General features: G+C 32.7%; 1 long non-coding RNA gene across 1 annotated transcript; it reads left to right on the top strand.

Moving 5' to 3' along the window:
* Positions 1-12,486: 12,486 nt before the first annotated feature.
* LOC126881178 (uncharacterized) lies at positions 12,487-15,902 on the top strand. The gene is made up of 2 exons (XR_007696739.1): positions 12,487-13,090; positions 13,169-15,902. It is a non-coding gene; the product is annotated as an uncharacterized LOC126881178 (long non-coding RNA).
* Positions 15,903-24,317: the final 8,415 nt, after the last annotated feature.

Below are 24,317 nucleotides of genomic sequence, written 5' to 3'. Positions count from 1 at the left end.
AAATGAAAAAATGGCTTGTTATTTAAGGAAGGTGGAAAAACCATATGTATAACATGGGAGTAAAGTGCCTTTTCCTCCCTTGAATGATTACTGCCCTCCGCTACGCGTCGGCAGTAAACTTCATTCTCGGGAGGAAAAGTAGCACTTTCTTCCCTTGTTATACAAATAGCTATTCTCAGGGGTGAAAAAATATACGTTCAAAATAAGTCCGAAATTGTATAAAATGACTAATTCTAAGTAACTTTTGTTCTATAGAGTTTTTTCACTAAGTTAATACTTTTCGAGTTATTTGCGAGTGAATATGTTCAGTTTTAACAAAAAAAATATGTTTTCCACCTACCTGTACCGAAAGTATACTTTTCCGGACCTGATTGTAGGGAGCAAAGTTGTACTGTTCCTCCCTAGGGAGGAAAACAATTTTCCTCCCTAGAGAGGAAAATATTTTTCCTCCCTAGGGAGGAAAAGTAAAAGTGATTTCATGGTATTTCATTCATGAAATATAACTAATTGACGCGCCCTGTACAACATCTATTTTCTATTACGTAAATATCTATACATTTTAACGTTTATTTAAAAACACTCTGTATTTTGCAGAATGGTAAAAACAGTAAATTGTTATTCTGATTTAACAATGTTTACATTAATTATTTGACTTATATGTGACAGTTGACAGTTATATTGTACCTACTTGTTAGTTTTAGTTCTAATAAATTTTGTTGGTTAGTTACATAAATAAATTAAGTAAAAATGAAAAAATGGCTTGTTATTTAAGGAAGGTGGAAAAACCATATGTATAACATGGGAGTAAAGTGCCTTTTCCTCCCGTGAATAGTAAACTTCATTCTCGGGAGGAAAAGTAGCACTTTTCTCCCTTGTTATACAAATAGCTATTTTGGACGGCTTTTCGCATATAACTCAAAATAAGTATTTTAGCGAAGAAAATATTCTTAGCAAAAATATAGCTTATAAAAAACTGAAAAAAATGGTGTATGCATGAGGTCTGTAGACCCAGTAGAAGCAGAGTTGTAGCTAATGAAAATTAGGTTCTTCTTCGTCTTATTTCAAATCGAATATTTCAATTTGAAATAACCCAAAAACGGAGCTCTTGTCGTGGAAAATTCATTATAACTTTTTTCAAGTGTTTAAAAAAGGTTTACTTTTGTTTTAAAAAAAACTTCTAATATTAAGAGTAAGTGAGTTACGCTCAAAATATTTCTGGTCTTTTTTATTTTGTGCTAAAAAAATCGCGAAAGTCCCCCCCTTATTAGCTTCTTAAATAAAATTAATCATTACCGCTTCACAAGTTACTTTATTTACTTATGTATTGTTTATATTATCTGTAAGTTTCATTGGTTCAAAGTGCTCATTTTTGAAAAAAATTGGGTTTTAAATAAAACAGTTTTTTTATTTTGAAAAAAATGGAATTTTTTATGGAGTTAACTTAAAAATTATTAGTAATACCAAAAATCTCAAAGAGTAATAAAATGTTCGTTTTGCTTTTCTGAATATTTTCAATTTTTTGTTTTCGTGTTACACAAAAATTGGTTATTCTATGGCTGTTCAAAATTTGCCTAAACTCGTGATTAGTTACTCGTTCAAGAAATTTTAACTACAGCTTTTTCAAAAATATGCACTTTGAACCGATGAAACTTACGGATCATATAATACAGGGGTTCCCAAACTTTTTTGTACCACGCCCCCTTTTGTTAAAATGAAAGTTTCTCGCGCCTCCCCCCCCCCCCTTAACAATAAATTGTATATGCCTGGGAACAAAACAAAATCAAATAAGTGTTACATAAGAAACAAAACATTTATTTATATATACATACTGCCATAAAATACAACAATATCAGTTTTAATAAAATACAAAAATTATTAATAAAAGAAAAAATAGATTAGGTTGGTTAATGAGATGAATGGGCTTGCATTTTCTTTACTAGTATGCCTATTCGTGGCTGAGTTTTAGTAAGTGCACAACGCAAGTCACTAGCAGCATCAAGTTTATTTCGATACTTTGTTTTAATTGCCACAAGTGTTGAAAATGCTTTTTCGCACAAATAGGTACTTGAAAAAGGCAAATATAAACGAAGAGCTTCCCGTGATACACTAGGATACACTTTGAAATATTTTAACCAAAATGAAGGTTTGTCCATTATATCAAAGTTGTATTTGGCAGAGGAATCATGTTTTATTTGCAAAGCATCTTCTTGAAGTGATTCAGGCAAGGAGTCTATGTTGACATGGAATGGGTCGGTTGACATTCTGAAAATACTATCGTCACAAGTGTTTGGAAAGTATTTCTGGAACTCTTCAATTAGGCTCTCCAAATGGTTTGATATTTGGATTTTCAAACTTGATCCTTCATAAATATCTCTGAAGCGTGTTTCTTCTGACATTGACTCTACTTTAGGAAAACTCGAATAAGTGCAGGGGTTTGCTGATATTTTACGCCTTTAAAGTTGCAGTTTCTCAATATACATATTAATCGCATCACGATGAGTAACTATATTTGAGTCTCCACCCTGCAGTTTTAAGTTAAGGCTGTTCAACGAGTCAAAGATGTCTGACAAATAAGCCAATATTACTTGGGTACAACTTTTTTTGAAGGCCACGCTTAGTTCATTTTGCTTTTGCTGTTCCAAGAAGGTGATTACTTCATCTCGAAGGTCAAATAATCTTGCTAACATGTTTCCTTTTGAGAGCCATCGTACTTCTGTACGAAATAGCAGTGTTTTGTGATCACTTCCTAAATCTTCACAAAGATTTTTAAACAGTCGAGTATTCAACGCACTGTTTTGTATGTAATTCACTACTTTAATACACAACTTTAAGACAGCATTGCATTCATTTGAAAGAGTTTTTGCTGCCAAGGCTTGTCGATGTATAACACAATGTATCCCAGTCACATCAGCATTTTTCTCTCTTACTAATTGTACAAATCCTGAGCGAGAACCAAGCATTGAAGGCGCGCCATCCGTACATACACCGATTAGTTTTTGCCAAGAGATTTCCTGTTTGTCAAAAAAGTCTGACACTGCTTTCATACCATCAATAGCTTTTGTCGTGGTCTCCAACTCTACAGAAAAGAGTAGCTCCTCTTTCACTCTATCATTTTCAACATACCGAACATAAACAATTAACTGAGAACATTGTGCTATGTCGGTACTCTCGTCTAGCTGAATAGCAAAAAATGGCGATTGTTTTACTGCATCAACTACCTGGTTTTGTATGTCTTCGGCCATATCATCAATGCGACGTTTTACGGTATTGTCAGAAAGAGGTATTTGAGATAACTTTTGCTTACTCTGCGTTCCAAGAATAATATCAGCTGCCTTTAACAAACACGGTTTAACAAGCGTCTCTCCAATAATATGGCTCTTCTTTTCTTTAGCAATCAGAAGTGATAGCTCATATAAAGCTTCAAGAACTTTTTCAGATGACTGAGCAGTAGAACCAGTACTATCTAACTTCATGCGTTTTAAATTTTCAGATTTTGTAGCAAAAAATTCCTTTGGTTTGTCCTTAAAAGGGTTATGTTTGGATGACAAATGTCTTTCAAGACGATTAGGTCTCATTGCATCATTACTTAATACTTCATAGCAAATTACACACTGAGAATGTTCGACATTATCTTTACGCATACAAATAAACCCATATTTGATATAATCATCATTATACTTGTGTTTCTTTGCTGAGCTCATCTTGACTACAATTATCTTCCCTCACTCAAATCAACGAAATCAATAAAAGTCAACTACCACAATTAAAATTTCACAACACGTACGCTTTTATAATGCAAAAATAAGTGCAGGCTACGCCAAGGTATCTCAAACACTGAGTCACAATTGATAAGAGCTGCGTCTGCGGTTAGCTGGCCTGCGTCTGGCGTTTAGGAGGGAAGCAGGGAGGCAGTGCTTGGAAAAGCTCGGTTGTCAAATTATGCGCGCTATTGCCACATTGAACGGCTCACATTCCATTCTTTCAAGCCTTCGATTTCAAATTTATGTAGTAAAGTCAGATGTTACAGTGGTTTGTTTTAATTTTCTAAACATCATGGTTAATTTAGAATTTTAGAAAGACTAGGTAGGCACCTGAATTTAATTTAATTTTCGACTTGTCTCGCGCCCCCCTGACATGTCCTTACGCCCCCCAGGGGGGGCGCGCCCCCCAATTTGGGAACCCCTGATATAATACATAAGCAAAGTAACTTGTCGAGTGGTAATGATAAAATTTATTTGTGATTCTAATTAGGGGGTGATTTTCGGGATGCTTTTACCAAAAAATAAAAGGGACCATCAACAATATTTTGAGCGTAACTCACTTTTAATGTTAGAAGTTTTTGCTTTAAACAGAAACAAACCTTTTTAAAACACTTTAAAAAAGTTGAAATGAATTTTCCCCGAAAAGTGCTCCGTTTTTGGGTTATTTCACATTGAAATATTCGATTTGGAATTTGACGAAGAACTTACTTTTCATTATCTGCAACTCTGCTTCTACTGGGTATACAGACCTCATGCGTACACCATTTTTTTCCAATTTTTTATAAGGTATATTTTTTTAAGAATATTTTTTTTATATAACTTACTTTTTGAGTTGTCTCCGAAAAACCGTCCAAAAACATGTTTTTTTTTTGTTAAAAATGAACATATTCACTCGCAAATAACGCGAAAAGTATTGACTTAGTGAAAAAACTATAGAATAAAAGTTGTTTAAAATTAGTCATTTTATCCAATTCCGGTCTTATTTTGAATGTATATTTTTCACCTTCGAGAGGGGGTATTCCCCTCTATTTTTGTAAAATGGAGGGGATGTAGAATTGTAAACTGTTTCTTATATAATAATAGACAATTTCAACTACCCATTCCCAAATTTTCATCCTTCCTTTATTTTTTTGGGGTCAGATTGTTCTTTGATCGGGCTAATTCTCCGAATACATCTCAAAATTTTAATCTAGTTAATGTAAATTAAATGTCTTCCAAAATTTGGTGCTGATGTGCTTCTGAAGATTTCCTACCTTTGGCGTCGAGATTATTTGAAACAGAAAAACGCAATTCTTTCTGTCTCAAATGTTCAAAAAGGTAACTAAGATAGAGTTCGTGTAATTGAGCCTTACAGATTGGCCATAAACACAAGACACGTTATAAAGTAATCCAATATCAGTAAAAATAATATTTCTAACGTATTGGCGTCCGCAGAAGCAGTTAGTTCTGGATCATGCGGGTTAACAATGGATCATGATGAACAAATTAGAACCTTTCGAGATGTGGACATATCTAGAATGCTCAGAATGTCATGGGTTCAACACATTTCAAACAGAGAAGTCCTAAACAGAGTAGATCAAGGCGAAGGTGACTTCATTAAGATGATAAAAAAAGAGAAAACTTGAATATATGGGGCATATAATGAGAGATAGCAGATACAGGATACTGCAGTTAATACTCAAAGGAAATATCGACGGAAAAAAGGGAATTGAAGACAAGAAATATTCATGGCTCCGAAACCTTTGTCGGTGGACTGGCTTATCAGCAGATCAATTATTACATGCCGCGGAAGATCGAGAACGATATCGACAAATTAACATGGAAGTTACCCACGCCCAAAATTTGGGTACGGTACTTAAAGAAGAAGAAGATAAGCAGTTATTTAATGGTTAAAAGTAAAATTCCAAAAGACAAACAGCTCAAAACTTTTGAATAGAATAACACAAGTAGGAGCTTAAGATATGTAATTGTGTGAATGATGATTGTCCTGGTTATTGGATCTTTTATCACACATAAAATTAAGGTCCTCAGCCAATGAAAAAGGGCCAATGATCTTATATCATAATAAATTATAAATTGAGTCAAAGAGGACTCAGGTGGCCACTTCCACCTTACTCCCGTCGCATGATCCGATATCGGTTTTAATGTAGTTTTATATTGAAGCCTTGTTACTAAATCTTAGTTATTTTAATTTAAACACTCAATTCGTTAGTCTTTATTTTAATTTAGTACATTCACTTATTTATACTAAAACATATAATTTATATCTACAACTGTTATTTACAATTTATTTTCGATATTTGTTTACATTTATAACACGCGCACTTCACACCAAAATAATGAATGAATCCGTTCCATATAAATTCCCTTTCTATATGCATGCCGGCTCTGAGAAGCGTCCTTTATAGACCATTCATCAGCGGCAAAAAAACTGTAAAACCGTGGAATTTTGAGAATCAACACCGATTTTAACGAAAATTGAGGTTTAAGCTCTGTTGACATTTTTCCTCAAAATCTACCCTATGCCGAACTGCGCTTTTGCCCTGGGGGTGAAACAACCCCGTCTAGGGGACGAAAAGTTTTTAATCAAAATAACTATGGAAATCGATAGAGTGACCAATTCTGAGTTAATTTTGTTCTATAAAATTTTTTTGCAAAATTGACACTTTCCAAGTTATTTGCGAATGAAACTATGCATTGTCATTGAAAAAACTCACGTTTTATAACCGTTTTTCATGAATAACTTTGAAAATTTTAATTTTATAGAAAAAATCATTAAGAACAAAATTGTGGCTAATAAAAGAAACAAAGAGACAAACGACTGAGTTATTGCTCTTTAAAGGATGTTTATGTTTGAAGAACCTCGAAATGGAGAACCTTTAATCTCAAATAACTCGAATGTGGTGCAATTTTTTGGGAAAACTTAAAAGACATCACTTAAAGTTTTGCTTAAGAACTGACGGACTTACGACGAAAATAAAGTGGCTCTCTGCTTTTTCTTTTTTGAAATGTACAAATTAAACCCTCGCCATTACAATACTAATAGAAATTAATAGGTTCCCACTTGAAATTAACTTTATTTAGGTATAATTGATACGATCCATGTGATTCGACCGGTTTGGAATGCTGAGTTTAGAAAAAATATTTAATTAAATCGAAAATGACATTATTATAATTTAAAAAAAGTGCATTTTTCTTAAATAAACCTGAACATATTCATAATACAAAAACAAAAAATCCAAATTTTTAGTAAAAGAAATTCTACAATTAATATTTGAAACATCTTTTCATATTATGAATAGTTTTAGATTTATTTAAAAAAATGCCCTTTTTTTAAAAATTTGAAAACTATCATTTTCGATTTAATCAACTATTTTTTCTAAACTAAGCATTCCAAACCTGTCAAATCACATGGATCGTATCAATTATACCTAAATAAAGTTAATTTCAAGTTGGAAGCTATTCATTTCTATTAGGATTGTAACGACGATGGTTTAATTTTTACATTTCAAAAAGAAAAAAGCAGAGAGGGACTTTATTTTCGTCATAAGTCAGTCAGTTCTTATGCAAAAAACTTTTATCAGAGCTTATTTGAAAGGTTTTTTAATGAACTTTAAAAGATGTCTCCTAAGTTTTCCCAAAAAATTGCATCACATTCGAGTTATTTGAGATTAAAGCGTGGGCTTGCAACCAAAAGGCGCCAAGTCAGAATTTTAACTTTTGAGATAAATGGATTTGAAGTTTGAATACTAATGATAATTCATACAGACGTAATAATCTATTTGAAAAACTCTTAGAATAATCTTCAAGTATTTAATATTTCAAATAACTTATTATGTGTGTATGAATTATCATTGGTATTCAAACTTTCAAATCTATTTATCTCAAAAGTTAAAATTCTGACTTAGTGCCTTTTGGTTGTAAGCTCACGGCGATGTTCTTCGAAAATAACCATCCTTTAAAGAGCAATAACTCGTTATAAGTCGTTATTGGGTTTACAAAGGTTTTTCAAACGCGAATCTCTCTTTTTTTATTAACTACAATTTTGTTCTTAATGATTTTTTCTATGAAATTAAATTTTCTTAAGTTATTGATGAAAAACGGTTAAAAAACGTGAGTTAAAAAAATGTTATCCCCCAGATGGGTTTGTTTTCACTTCCAGGGCAAAAGCGCAGCTCGTCATAGGGTAGATTTTGATTTATAATTATTACTCAATACAAATTTTCAAGGAAATCGACCTTGGTTCTCAAAATTCTACGAGAAAATGGCTGTTGATTGGACTATTAATGTCTAGTAATTTCGGCGGGGATTCCATAAATCTGCTTCGATGTTTTGCTAGATCTTTTGATAGCAGACATTTGGGGGCGCCACACGGTCGAGAACATAATCGTCTACCACTAGAACTTTCGCGACCCCAACAAGAGGTAAAACTGGTTCCAAAGTGCTGAGTCGGTCTTGTTTGTTCGTGGCCCTATTAATAGACAGGTAGCGTAACAATATTCTAATTTAAAATCATATTTGGTACAAGATTAATGCGATTTTGTTACCAAACGATTTTATTTCATCCCATTCCATATTGTTTGAATGAAAAGTGTCACACGTTTTCCGTTTTATTTTAAACAACCACTCTCAAGAACTATTTTGCGGTAAGTATGAAAAATAATAATTAACATGATAACGTATACCTACTACAGTCGAACCCGCTTATTGGAATAGCCTTCGTGCCAAGCAAAAGTATTCTTATAACCGGGATATTCTAATAACCGATCATTGTCGGCTAGTAAAAACGTTTCGGGACCTCAAATTTCTATTCCTTAAACCGGGATATTCCTATAAGCGGTATTCTAATAAGCGGGTTTGACTGTATAAGCTTGTTCAATTGAAACACATCTTTGGTCAGGCTAGCCTTGGAAATAATTGTGGTCACTCAACTTACGTTCTAAAATGTTAGCTGTTATATTTTTGTAAACATCACAAGGATTAGTTCCTATCATTTTGTATTTGACTGCGATTTTAAGTATTGTCACTTAAAAATGGCGTATCTATGTTGTTAAAAATCCATCCAGATATAATCAGCGTGCAGTCGTACAAAGTTCAACCTTCTGAGGGTAAGGTCCTATTTATATTTTTTTCAACCATGAAGAACCCTTGCTCATACAGAACGTAGAGTGAAAACTCTACTTACTAGAAAAGCTCTCATGATGTGGTATCATTCTTCAGCACCACAGTGCTCGGCCTTATGTCGCCAAAGTAGTGAAAGAAAATCTAAACGAAAGAAATTGAGGATATTATAGCATCCTTCGTATAGTTCCGATTTATCGATCTACGATTTTCACATCTGTGGGCGTGGGCTACCGAAAATGGCGTTAAATGGTAATCGTTTTCAGATAGACGAAGAAATACAAAATCCCGTAAAACAATTCTTCGAGCTACATCCACAAGAATTCTTTAAAGGGTATGTGTCGGTACGTGAAAAAAAAAATGGAATATGTGCCTTAATTATAATGATAACGATTTGCAAATACGGTATCCGCCAAAATAAACAGTACCGAAATTAAGAGGGCTATGAAATTGCGCATGCAAGTTGCATTTATCATATTTGGTATGCAGATCCTTTGTAAAAGGTATATTTAAAAGACCCCAATAAGGGTTACATCACAAAACAAAACGTACTCGGATTAACAGGTAATCCATCGTCAGTGTTAAGCCAATAGCATGCATGCGTGAGCCACCAAAAAGTTATGGATAAAAACCCTTTAAAAGTTGCAAGATCTTAAATGATATTACATATTATTATTAAAATAGATGGATGTTGCAAATATTCCTGGATATTACCCAGGGCAACACAGGACTCTAACCCACGTGGACGTGATATCAACGTGGTATATAACGTATGATATCAATTGGCTATTGGCTTAACACTGATGATGGATTACCTGTTAATCCGAAAACGTTTTGTTTTGTGATGTAACCCTTATTTGGGTCTTTTAAATATACCTTTTGCAAAGGATCCTGTATTTTTTGTGATTTATGGTATACGGTATACAGCCAGCTACAGGAATTTTATAGTCCATTCTTTCACGGTTTTTGCTCTAAATTTTAAAGAACCGCTTGGATTGACATGAAATTTGGCATACGCATAGCTTACATGTCAAAGAAAAAAAGTGATATTGTGCCAATGTGTGCTTTTGCCCTGGGGGTGACTTTCACCCCCTCTTGGGGGTGAAAAAATATATGTCCAAAATAAGTCCGGAAATGGGTAAACTGACTAATTTTAAGTAACTTTTGTTCTATAGAGCTTTTTCACCAAGTCAACACTTTTCGAGTTATTTGCGAGTGAATATGTTCATTTTTCAACAAAATAACCACATTTTTAGACGGTTTTTCGCAAATAACTCAAAAAGTAAGTATTTTGTCGAAAAAAACGTTCGTAGCAAAAATATAGCCTATAAAAAAATAAAAGAAATGGTGTACGCGATAGGTCTCTGGATCTCGTAGAACCAGAGTTATAGCCAATGAGAAATAGATTCATATTCACCAAATTTCAAATAGAATATTTCGACGTGAAATATCCAAAAAATTAAGCACTTTTTGGGGAAAACCCATTATAACTTTTTTAAAGTGTTTAAAAAAAGCTTTATTTCTGTTTTTACAAAAAGTTTCTAGCATTAAATTTAAGCAAGTTAGGCTCAAAATAAAGTTGGTTCCTTTTGTTTTTGCAAAAAAAATCGGGAAGACCACCCCCTCATTAGCAACTTAAATGAAATTAATCGTTGCCGCTCCACAAATTATTTTACTTATGTTGTGTTTATATGATCTGTAAGTTTCATCAATTCAAAGTGCTTATTTTTGAAAAAATTTGGTTTCAAAGTAAAATTTTTAAAAATTTAAATTTTGAAAAATATGCTTTTTTCAAAATAACTTAAAAATTGTTAAAGATACCAAAAATCTCGAAAAACAAAAAAGTCAGATTTGCTTTTCTGAATATCATGTATTTTTTTGTTTTTCTGTTAGACAAAAATTGATCAAGATTTGGTGTTTCTAAATTTGCATACATTCGTGATCAGTGACTCGTTCAACCCCTTTTAACTACAGCCCTTTCAATAATAAGGACTTTGAACCGATTAAACTTACAGATCATATAAACAATATATACACGAGTCAAGAAACTTGTGAAGTCGTAACGATTAAGTTCATTTAAGATACTAATTAGGGGGTGATTTACTCGATTTTTTTACCAAAACCAAAAGGGACTAACTTTATTTTGAGCGTAACTTGTTTAATTTTGATGCTTGAAATTTTTTTTATAAAACAAAAATGAAGCTTTTTTTAAACACTTTAAATAAGTGGTAATGAGTTTTCGCCGGAAATGTGCTTCATTTTTGGTTATTTCACGTTAAAGTATTCCATTTGGAATTTGACGAATATGAAACTATTTTTCATTAGCTATAACTCTGCTTCTACTAGGTGTAGAGACGTGATATTTACACTATTTTTTAAATTTTTTATAGGCTATATTTTTGCTCAAAATGTTTTTTCGACAAAATACTTACTATTTGAGTTATTTGCGAAAAACCGTCTAAAAGCGTGGTTATTTTGTTGAAAAAATAAACATATTCAACGCCAAATAACTCTAAAAGTATTGACTTAGTGAAAAAACTCTATAGAACAAAAGTTACTTAAAATTAGCCAGTTTACCCATTTCCTGACTTTCTTTGGATGAATATTTTTTCACCCCCAAGAGGGGGTGAAAACCACCCCCAGGGCAAAAGCACATATCGGCACAATATCACTTTTTTTCTTTGACTTGTTAGCTATGTGTATGCCAAATTTCATGTCAATCCAAGCGGTTCTTTAAAATTTAGAGGTTTTGTAATATTTTACCGTTAAAGAACGGACTATTATTTTGCTCGTGGATTTTTATATTTGGTATAATTGTCATTAGTTGTCAACTTGACATTACGCTACTGTTAAAATCTTTGTCATTATGGTTCTTTCTACCGAAGAAAAAATTTTTTTAGTAGAACATTATTTTAGCTCGTACGGAGTTGGATGGAATAATGGCACATGTTTAAAACAAGTGTCAAAAGATATCAACATCATTTTAACAAGGCGTTCCCTAGCATTAGCACCGGACTCCACTTGCGATTTGTAGTCGCGCGATTGTTTTGTCGCGAAGATTGAATACATTGTTTCAAATACAAGTCAATCCACGAAACAATCCACTTGTATTTGAAGCAATGTGTTCAATCTTCGCGACAAAACAATCGCGCGACTACAAATCGCAAGTGGAGTCCGGCGCTTAAAGCTATTCATCAACCGCTAGCATTACATCTTTACTAAGGGATTCCTTGTTAAAATGTTGTTGATATATTTCTGACACTTGTTTTAAGCATGGGCCTTTATTCCGTCTAACTACGTCTGAGAAAATATAATGTTCTACTGAAAAAACATTTTCTTCGGTAGAAGGAACCATAATGATAAAGATTTTAACAGTAATGTAATGTCAAGTTGACATCTAATGACAGGTATACTAATAATGATAAATTCACCTTGCATGCGCAATTTCACAGTCATCTTAATTTCGGTACTGTTTATTTTGACGGATACCGTAAGTTTACCCACAATTTTTTTCTGGGTCAAATATGCGTTTCAATTGAACAAGCCTAGTAGATATTTGAAATGCTGCCTATTTGTTTATTTATTCGTGCAATGTTTTAGATAAAAGTTATGTAAGGATGGATGGTTACTACTTCTGCTACAAGTGCTTTAAACCTTACAAACACCTTAGTACGCTTAACAGACATCAAAAGTATGAGTGCAATAAAGAAAGGCAGTTCCAGTGTAAGATATGCAGTAGGAAGTTTTCTCAAAAGAACAGTTTGAAGATTCATATGGTGGGAGTTCATTATACTCTACCTTAGTTTAAATAGTATTATTAGTCTTTTTTATATTTTCCTTTGATATTTTGTTTACAACTCTCGGAATATTATAATTTCTTTAATCAATTTGCTCTCAAGTTTATGTACAGTTCGTCCAATATACTTACCGTTGCACGTCATCCACGTCATAACCCTTGACGTCACATGATACCAACACGAAATATTTAGGCGGTAGGTATGTGCCTTATTAGAATCATATAGCCGAGTAAACGGGAATTACAGCCACTAGACATATTTTATTATATACGCGTAGAAATAATATGGGAAGATTTCTATTAATATACATTTAAAGAAACATACCCTAACTTTAATTTGTATAAGTGGAATAGAAAGCGTTGTTATAAAGCACACTTGTTCGGATTACACTCTAACTGCGATCGAACAAAGGTGACTTCTTCTTCTTAAGGTGCCGAGACCGCTTGTCGATCGTTGGCTCTCATGTTGCGCAGCAACATGGTGACAAAGGTGACATGTTGGCATAAATTGGTAACATTTATTTGACAGTTGCGGTATTTACACTTTGTTTGACAGATTTGTTTTTATTCTTTACTATAAGTATTTGTTTTATTTAATTTACTGATTTTAATATTTACTTTAACTTAAGATTTTTAACTTAATTCTTGTTTTCTATTTCTAAAGTTTTTTTTTTATTTATTTACATTGAATATTAATTATTTGTTTTGTTGTACCTATAATCCACTTCCGCAAAAATTATGTGATATATTTGATTTAAAATGAATCAAAGAATTTTTTGTAATTGGGCAACAATGTCAACTTAGATTTCTGACGTAGATAATGACGTGCAACGGTAAGTATATTGGACGGTAAATCACTTTTGACTATCAAAAAGTTTTTCCCATGTATCCAGTACAGTCGGAATGTAATTTGATCTTGCATGGCGAGCTACTACAAATGTTATTATTCTAACCTTTAGGGGGGGGGGCGTAAGACCTGAAATTGTTGCAAATACGATTTGCTACAATTTCTTTGTTGCAAATGAGTTACTGAGTTAAGAGGGAAAATAGTAACCAAGCATAATTATTGCTTTATCTCGTTTATTATCAATTTTACGACATGAATTTAAATAAACAAAAATTGGGAAATTATATTTTTTAGAATTTTGATCTGTTTTATTTTTTACTAAAATCAATATTTAAGATGCTACGTTCGTTTTTGTTTGTGGTCTGCTGCTGACGACAATTATAGACGTAGAACCTTAAATTTTGATTATAGCACAAAAAACAAAGCAGTTATAGGATAAAATATAATTTCTCTATTCTCTCCATTTTTGTTTATGTGCATTTATGTCGTAAAGTTAATAATAAATGAGATAATTTAATAATTATAATTAGTCACTATTTTCCCCCTGAAAAAAAATTGCAAAGAAGATATTGCAGGAAATTGCTACTGCAACAATACATTTTGTAAAAGTTTTGCAAAGTAAATTTGCAAATCCTCGCAAGCCCTTCAGTTCGCGCTTTTACCAAATACGAACGACCTCGAATTTTCTTCCATCAGTCCTTCAGGTCTTAGGGATAGCAAGCCCTAGCTTTCAAATCACACTACCCTTTGCCATACCTCGCTTGCTTTTACCGATTTTTTTGGTATCGAATATAAAAATAACCTGTACATAAAGTAAATAAATTAAATAAATCTAATTAAAAAAGGAAGTGCCAATATAGCTAGCAATAATTACCACTTGTTTATTTTTTATGTCAACGTAAATCATTAAGTATTATTTTGTTTATATTTCTGAATATTATTATTCTATTATTCTTAAGTTCAATCGAACTATATTTGGTCCCAGAATATGTGATTTAATTTATGACCTACCTTTTTGTTAAACTCTGTGTATGTTATTAATATAGCTAAAAAAGAAATAATATTTTTATATCACTATTTTTTTGTATGTATTGAGTACATAGCTGATCTTGTGAAAATGCGAATTTTAGGGCGCGAATACATATATCTCTTCGTTAGCAATATTTTTTGCAATATGTGGTTACAAAATCTAAAAGTGACAGTTTTTATTCGGTATATAAATCGGTATTCGGTATTTTATTCGGTATATGAATGTATCAATTATATATTAATCTTAAATAAACCGTAGAAAATTATATGCAAGTCGAAACGCCAAATAAAGCCCAATTTATCTTAAGACGGGACGTGGACGGCACGTGCCGTAGAACAATAGACGGCGCACGTCCCCGTTGTAGCCTCGTTCCGTTGTACTATAAACTAGCCCATGCTTTTCATATCACACGATTCTTCAACGTACCCCGTAAGACAGTTGTGTCGCCCACGTCCCCGTCGTAAAATAAATTGGGACTAACAAGTAGGTACATAAGATGTAATTTTCATTACAATCAATTGTGGCCTATTTCCATTGAAGCGTAAATTTTAACTCAAAAACTATCACTACAATACGTGAAATTCTAAATGTATAAAAGACGTACGAACAGTTATTAAATTCTCAGTGCATCAATGTTATTTTTAACAACAACCTATGTTCAAATATGTGCCTATACAGTTTTAAACAGTACTTATTATTTATAGACTAATTTGTTAAGCGCTGTGTAAATCTGTAATAGTCCTGGATCCCGCGTACCAAAAAAAATTGATTAATAGCAAGCTGAAAATTTGTTAATAGCTTAACGGTGTCTAGTCGGACAAACTTTGATGTACGGGAACACTGGAAAAGGGGAAGTTTTAATTGTGGAACAGGTTAAAAATTTGGAAAGTCAGACTACAAAAACGTTCCATGTATTTTGTCTCACAGAACGTCCAATTGATTTGTTACCCTTTCATTAAACTCTCATGCAAAAATCAGACTGCTATTAACCAATATGATTTCTGTCATTTGACATGTTCTTCGTGCTCCACTCATTAAAATGCCGAGTTGGTGACAAACACCAGTCTGATTTTTGCATGAGAGTTTAATGAAATGGTAACAAATCAATTGCAAGTTTTGTCCGACAAAATACATGGAACGTTTTCGTAGTCTGACGTTCCAAATTTTTAACTTGTTTCACAATTAAAACTTCCGCTGTTCCACTGTTCCCATACATCAAAGTTTGTCCGACTAGACACCGTTAAGCTATTAACAAATTGTAAGCTTGCTTCCAATCAACTTTTTTTTTGTACGGGAGATCCAGGATCCATGATGTTAGAATTTCTCAATTAAATTTCATATTTATTAGTAAGGTATTTTATTTCAAAATTATAAATTGACTTCTCTATTACGTTCACTGGCTGTCCATTACTATACTGCCATACTGCTTCCCTATAAATCGATCAGACACCAGCGTATTCCAAAATAGTAGATTGATTTTAGAATTTTAAACTACTGCGTCAGCCTTTATTTTTATGTTCACCGGGCCAGGATTCGAACGCACATTTCCTAGAGCACTTCGCAGCAAAACGATGATAGCATGGTGCCCAAGGTCACTGCTGAGGCATGTCATCTTCTGGAGTTTCGAGGATTTTCGGCACTAAATTGATGCTATAGTATTTTTACTACAAAAGCAAGATTACGTAGGTCAAAATTTTTGACGTATGAGCACTGTCAAAACATTAGAATGTGACTTTTTATCATGGCCACGTTTATGTCATTACTTCTCAGATATATTGTTCTTTGTTTTTGTTTACTATAAAAATAATATCTATAATTATTTATTCTAAAATGATGTTAATTGGTTTTCATTACTTGTCGAAATATATTAATTAGCAACAATATTATCATAGTGTAGGTATTCGCGAACTCAAGCGAGGGTGCTGCCGCTTATTTGGAACTAGAGGAATTGGGATGAAGATTTAAACAAAACATCCGTTAACCTATGTATCAATGTCGATTGAATGCTTGTCTGGTGTGTTCATTTAATGAATGATTTATTTATATTAATTAATTACATCAATAAAAATATTAATTAAATCAAAATGCGTTATCCCAATTATATCGGCCATTTTCATGTAACTGCACTGCCACCTATAGTCTGTGAAATAGATTATTTCACAGCTCACAGCATAATTGACCGCAACCAGCAACACTGAACTGTCACTAACCAGCAACACTGAACTGTCACTGAAAATTATTATTTTTTGGAATATTGAACTTAAATAATTGTTTTAGAAAATTTATATTATTGATAATAATAAATGTTTTTGGATATTTAATTAATATAATTGTAAAATTCTCAATGTAATCGCGATTACGTTTTTCTTATTAAAATACCATGTTAGTCCAGAAAGCCACTGCGCATCCTCTAGGAAAAATATTCTAATTCGGATTTTTTGCACAATCTTACTCAAAAAGGACTCCTTTTAACAAATTTGCATGTTGCCAGGACCAAAAGGCGGTCAAAAATTTTTTAAACGTTTTTTTTTTTGTTTTTTCCTAAAATTATTTTTTTTGCATGGAAAAACGTTTTTTTATGTTTTTTGGATCATTCCAAACAGAAAAGGTCTTTAGTGACTTTTCTCTAAAAATGATAGTTTTTGACATATAAGCGATTAAAAATTGAAAAATTGCGAAATCGGCCATTTCTAACCCTCAAAAACTATGTGAAAACCTGAAAATTTGAATGTTGCCAAGGTAGGTAGATATTCTTTAAACATCGATTGATGAAATCCCGAAGAGTTTTTTGCAATACAATATTCAAAACTCCTTTGTTTTTTAATTGCTAATCAAGCGTGCGCGACACTATTTTCAACCAAAAGTATGGTGCAAATGAAAGGAATAAATTCGTTATTTCCTAAACCGGCGACTTTAAGGAAAAATCCCGAAACAGTTCGATTTTTATTTTTAAGTTATGATATTGTGGCATATATGGTATACCAGTGACGTCATCCGTCTGGACGTAATGACGTAATCGATGATTTTTTTAAATGAGAATAGGGGTCATGTGCTAGCTTATTTGAAAGGTTCTTCAATTCTATATTCAGTAATATAAACATTTACATAATTATATTTACATATATTTACATAATTAATGATACAGGTTGTCCAAAAAATTTTTATTAAATTAAATTATTTGACAAAAAAAGAAGTAGAAGGACACCCTGTATAAATAATTATGTAAATGTTTACATTACTAAATAGAGAATTGAAGAACCTTTCAAATGAGCTACCACACGACCCCTATTCTTATTTAAAAAAATCATCGATTACGTCATCACGCCCAGACGGATGACGTCACTAGTATACCATATATGTCACAATATCATAACTTAAAAATAAAAATCGACCTGTTTCGGGATTTTTCCTTAAAGTCGCCGGTTTACGAAAGAACGAATTTATTCCTTTCATTTGCACCATACTGTCGGTCGGTGGAAAATAGTGTCGCGCATGCTTGATTAGCAATCAAAAAACAAAGGAGTTTTGAATATTGTATTGCAAAAAACTCTTCAGGATTTCATCAATCGATGTTTAAAGAATATCTGCCTACCTTGGCAACATTCAAATTTTTAGATTTTCACATAGTTTTTGAGGGTTAAAAATGACCGATTTCGCAATTTTTCAATTTTTAATCGCTTATATGTCAAAAACTATCATTTTTGGAGAAAAGTCACCAAAGACCTTTTCTGTTTGGAATGATCCAAAAAACCTAAAAAAACTTTTTTCCATGTAAAAAAGATAATTTTAGGAAAAAAAACAAAAAAAAAACGTTTAAAAAATTTTTGACCACCTTTTGGTCCTGGCAACATGCAAATTTGTTAAAAGGAGTCCTTTTTGAGTATGATTGTGCAAAAAATCCGAATTAGAATATTTTTCCTAGCGGATGCGCAGTGGCTTTCTGGACTATGTGGACGCTTATACAAGATCGGACAGTTCCGTGTTGGTGTCGTATTTTAGCTGTGCTACACAAATTTCAATTCTAGAGTTGATGTTATTGAATATCATTATTTTCGTTAACAATAACAAATATTTTGGCATATGATTAATATATTTCGGCAATTGATGAAATCCGATTGAAATCATTAATTAGAATCAAGAATTATAGATATTATTTTTATAGTAAACAAAAACAAAGAAAAATATCTGACAAGTAATGACATTAACGTGGCCATGATGAAAAGTCACATTCTAATGTTTTGACAGTGCCTTTCCGTCAGAAATTTTGACCTGCGTAATCTTGCTTTTGTAGCAAAAATACTATTATACCAGACTATCAATGTTGTCAAATAATAACCTGTTGTATTATTTCTGTTTAAACGTATCACAAATATTATAATAATGGTTTTTAGGCTGTAGATCAGATATTAAACTAGGAGGAGATACACAAAAATTAGAAGATAGTGAAGATGATTTGTTTACAGAAGAGAAACGAAGCCAGCTCAGTCATTTACCAAAATGGCGGCATCTAAGGCGGCGGTGCAGTTTGAACGATTGTCATTCGAAAACGTTTGTATATTGCAGTGTTTGCAACAAACATCTGTGCCTGAACAAAGATCGAAATTGTTTCTTGCGATTCCACATAGGCTAGTACAGAAGTACAAGCTTTACTGTATAGTGATGGTGATGAGTGCGCTAAAAACCGGCAAAATACCGCCAAAGATGAAAAACATAATACGTCCTGAAAATAAAAGGAGATGAAACCAGTAGAGAGGTAAAATTATCGATAGGAACCTATAAAAAATTAGATTACATAGTTTCCCACCTTTAGACGTATCGGAGGAGTATGACAACTGTCACTGTGACAGGATAATTTTATAAAATTCCCCTGTCGCAGACGTTTAAAGTTAGGAAACTATAAAATGTAATGTAAATTTATAGGTTCCTATCGATAATTTTCCACATCTACTAGTCTCATCTATTTTTATTCCACAAAGTATGATGTTTTCCATCTTTTGCGTTATTTTGCCGGTTATTAGCGCGCACATCACTGTATACATAAACTTTTAATTTAAACTTTGAGACGCTATTAGCCAAAGAAACGTTTTTTTTTTGTAATGGGTATTAAATAGTTTATGGTTACATTGTAGTTGCTTGGTGAGTAGGACATATAGCTATAAGCGTGAGCCAAAAATTAGCCAAGAAAGGGACCATCTTCTTTATTATTAAATTTTAGACGCATCCACTTATTCATTCTGGTAAAAGTCCATAGACGAGGAGCAAATCAATCTATCGACCATCTTCTAGTTCATGTACCGTGTTCTTTCAGAATGTTGGTTACCATCATAGCTATCTTAATTTTATTCACTGCCACCCTAAATATCCCGCCTGCATTAAGAGCATACAGTAGCGCGTCATCAATATAACTAAGGGAGATAGTATCATACCTTTTTTGGTAAGGTCTGCGAAACTTTGGCAACAGTGGTAATCTTTGGCATTATCTAAGGTCGATATTTTGACAATTAGTCCTGGACAATCCCTGGTGTAGTTGGTATATTTAATAAAAAATTTAAAAAATTTTAAAAATCCGAAAGGATTACGTTCAGAACGTTTTCGGTCCATCATCAGTGAACTCCCTGTCTTTGCTTAAATAGCCACAATGCCAAACACTGAGTAAGATGTATGTTCCAACTACATATTAAAATTTGCAAAATAATTTGGCCTAAATTGGATGCCAATGGATTACTACCAGCAACATGATGCTCTACTGTATCACATTAAGAGATTTTTTAAGTGATTAGGTCTTCATTGAAACACGTTTAGTCTGTCAGTCATTGACAGATAAACACTACTTTCCTATAAAACAACAATAACGAATTCTTAAAATAATACACTACTGCACTGAATAGATATCGATAAAGATAACAGAACAGATAAGAGAAAATCTGACGCAGGTTTGTCAAAATGACAGTGACGATTTCTCTATGTTGCCTAATTAGTTATTAGGTATAATATGTTCAACTTATTGTTAGAAATAAAAAAATTTAGTAGGTCCAAAATGACACAAAATCTAGGCATGGGATAAAAAAGTTTATTTCAAGAAAGTGTATTTTTTGTTCTTCTTAATGGCGGTACAGGCTCGTTTTTTTAATATTGTTTTTATTTACAGAGTAATTTCCCCATACTAATATATTTCTCAAATTGGGCCGTTCTTTAGTATATTACTAGTATGTGTGCCAAATATCTTGACAAAATATTCAAAATTACAGCCGCAATCTTGGACCGCGTTTGTTGCTACCTGTGGATCGCTACTGTAGCCTTTTAATATCATACCCATCTCGCAAGTTCTTCAACCATGAAGTCCTTCTTCTGGACTGATTTTGCCTGCTATTTTTTCTTACATAATATTTTTTAGCAACCTATATTTTTGAGACCTCTCATTACATGTTCGAAATAATCCAGCTTTCTTTTCGTGATGCTTTTTATAATTTCAGTAATCTTGCTGAGACGTTATAGTATTGTGGAGTTTTGAATCTTCTTCACCCAAGAAACTTTTAAAATTATTGTATAGCCTTTGTTACATAATTCCTTGGATATACTCTAAAAGCGACTCTGGCCTGCTCTCTTCTTCTTCAAGTGCCGTCTCCTAATCGGAGGTTGGATATCATCATCAATATCTTTACTCTATCCACCGCTGCTCTAAAGAGTTCTATAGAACTGCATCTAAACCAGTCCCTTAAATTCTTTAACCATGACACTCTCCTTCTTCCTATACTCCTTCCGCCTCTTATCTTTCCCTGTATTATCAGTCTTAGCATTTCATATCGCGGTCCCCTCATTACGTGTCCCAGATATTGTATCTTTCTTATTTTTATTGTGTTTATTATTTCGCATTCTTTACCCATTTCTCGCAATACTTCCGTGTTCGTTTTCCTCTGTGTCCATGCTATTCTAAGCATCCTTCTGTAACACCACATTTCAAATGACTGTAGCTTATTTATGTGTTTTTATTTTAATGTCCAGCTTTCAAGTCCATATCCGTAGTATCGAGAACACGTAGCAACTCAAAGCTCTTACTCTCAGTTCTACGCTAAGGTCTTTGTTGCAGAGAACTGTTTTCATTTTTTTTTGAACTTTCTATCGGTACATTTCCCAAATGTATGTTTGTTTGTATGTTTGTTTTCTTAGTTATTATCATGTATTTGGTCTTTTTTATATTCATCTTTAGTCCATATTCTTCACAGAAATTGTTTGTTTTGTTTAGTAGTAGTTGGAGTTGTTCAGCAGAGCTTGCCATAATCACGGTGTCATCTGGATATCTTATGTTGTTAATAGATCTTCTGTTAATTATTATTCCTTCACTTTGAGATAGCAATGCTTCTTCAAAAATGGCTTCACTATATGCATTAAAGAGTAATGGAGACATAATACATCCCTGCCGAACTCCTCTCCTGATTTCAATTTCTGGAGTGGGTTCCTTATCTATTATAATTTGTGCTCTTTGATTCCAGTAAAGGTTTGCTATTATTCGTAAGTCCCTTTTGTCTATGTTTTTTGTCTTTAGAATTTGGACTAATTTTTCATGTCTTACTTTGTCAAAAGCTTTTTCAAAATCAACGTAACAAACATGCACATCCACACTCATGTCCATGCATCTTTGAGCTAACACATTAAAAGCAAATAACGCCTCTCTGGTTCCTAGTCCGTTTCTGTACCCAAACTGACTATCATCTATTCCTTCTTCTAGTTTTTTATTTATACAACCATGTATTATTTGGCCTGGATTTGGCTTTTTACGACCTGGCCTGCTCTATTCTGGATCTAATCTCACCGTGACTTTCTGCGTTACAATTTATCTGATATTCAAGGTAAACAATTTGATCAACTTGCTCAAGTTTGGTACGTGGTACGATACGGCTACCAAATAAAACCATTTGGCCACTGATATAAGTCAACTTTCCCCACTCTTACCAAGTTGTCCCACTTAATTTTGTTTATTTCTCTATCTCTGTTCGTCATATGTATCTCTTTCCCTTCCTCCCTTCCACACTCTCAAACAATTTATTTATGGGTAAAATAAACTGCTCGTCAAAAGTTAGGGATATAGAAAATTCTGCTGAATTTTTATAGTAGATTTTTTCGTGAACAGATTAACGGATTCCGCTAATTTTTTTTTATTATTTTAGACTTTTCTTTAGTACATACACAGTTATGCAAATGTTTACTCAAACTTTTTTTTTGTACTTATATCGGGTGGAAGAAAAGAAATGTTTTTCTTATGTTAAGTCTGAGACGCCCTGTAGGGAGGACGAGGTACAAATGGGAGTATATATCGAAATCGTATTGTAGTCTTACGTTTCGTGAACATTTTGTTTTTTGAATGTCCCTGATATCTTTAGAAATAAAAAAAATAGACGGTTTTGTAATTTAACATGTGTTTTAACCGAAACAAAAGTTTGAGACACCTTGTAGGGAGAAAAAGGCACAAAGGTCAGTATACCTCGATATTTTGTTGTAAGTAGTCTTATATTTTGTAAATATTTTATTTTTATTAATTTCTCTGATATCTTTAATAACAAAGAAACTAGACGATATTACTCTTTAATATGTGTTTTAACTGACGACATGCGTCACATCACACATGTGAAACATAGAAAAACATATTAAAGAGTAATACCGTCTAGTTTCTTTGTTATTAAATATACAGTACGTAAATCGTTCAGCTGGACATAGGGAACAAACATTGTATATATTTAGATACATAAATACTTACATTGTATTATATTCAGATAATTGTGGCAACTGAGCTCTCTCGATGACATTATTAACCTCAAAATTATTTCGACTGACACAAATAAACGTCAAAATTATGAATGTAGTAGATAAATATTTTTAGCCTAAGAGAATGGGAAAACCGTCTAGTTTTAAAATTAGTTTTTAAATAAAAAATATTTTAAAAATTAAAGTAAAATTATTAACTCATTAATCATAAACTTTGTTTTTTATTTATTTATGGACAGCCTTGCTTCAAAACTCACTTATTCTATTCGTTTTAACAGCTTATTGCACCAAAAACTCGTACTCGAACAGAAGCTTCAACTAACACAGGTTAGCGCAGTTGCCACAATTCTCTCAATGTATATTCCCTATGTCCAGCCGAACGATTTACGTACTGTATCAGAGAAATTAAAAAAATAAAATATTCAAAAAATATGAGACTACAACATAATATTGGGGTATACTCACCTTTGTGCCTTTTTCTCCCTACAAGGTGTCTCAAACTTTTGTTTCGGTTAAAACACACGTTAAATTACAAAACTGTCTATTTTTTTTGTTTCTAAAGATATCAGGGACATTCAAACAACAGTATGTTCACAAAACATGAGACTACAATATTATTCTGATGATGTATACTCATATTTGTACCTCGTTCTCCCTACAGGGTGTCTCAAACTTAACACAAGAAAAACATATTTTTTCTTCCACCCGGTATAAATACAACAAATAAGTTTGAGTAAACCTTTGCACAACTGTGTAAATACTAAAGAAAAGGCTAAAATAAAAAAAAAATAGCGGAATCCGTCTGTTCGCGAAAAAATCAACTATGAAAATCAGCAGAAATTTCTATATCCCTAACTTTTGACGAGCAGTTTATATTCAAATAGGAATCAGTGGTCTTCAATTTAATATAATGAAGTGACTTAACAATCATGTAGATATGCGAAGACTCTTCACTTAGCTAGTTTCCAAGTGAGGACACATAGTTATATTATCCGAATAGCC

Source organism: Diabrotica virgifera, chromosome 3, assembly GCF_917563875.1.
Source record: "Diabrotica virgifera virgifera chromosome 3, PGI_DIABVI_V3a".
In the NCBI taxonomy this organism is placed as follows: Eukaryota; Metazoa; Arthropoda; class Insecta; order Coleoptera; family Chrysomelidae; genus Diabrotica; species Diabrotica virgifera.
The sequence above is the reverse complement of the archived record's forward strand: the minus strand, read 5'-3'. Positions and strand labels throughout refer to the sequence as shown.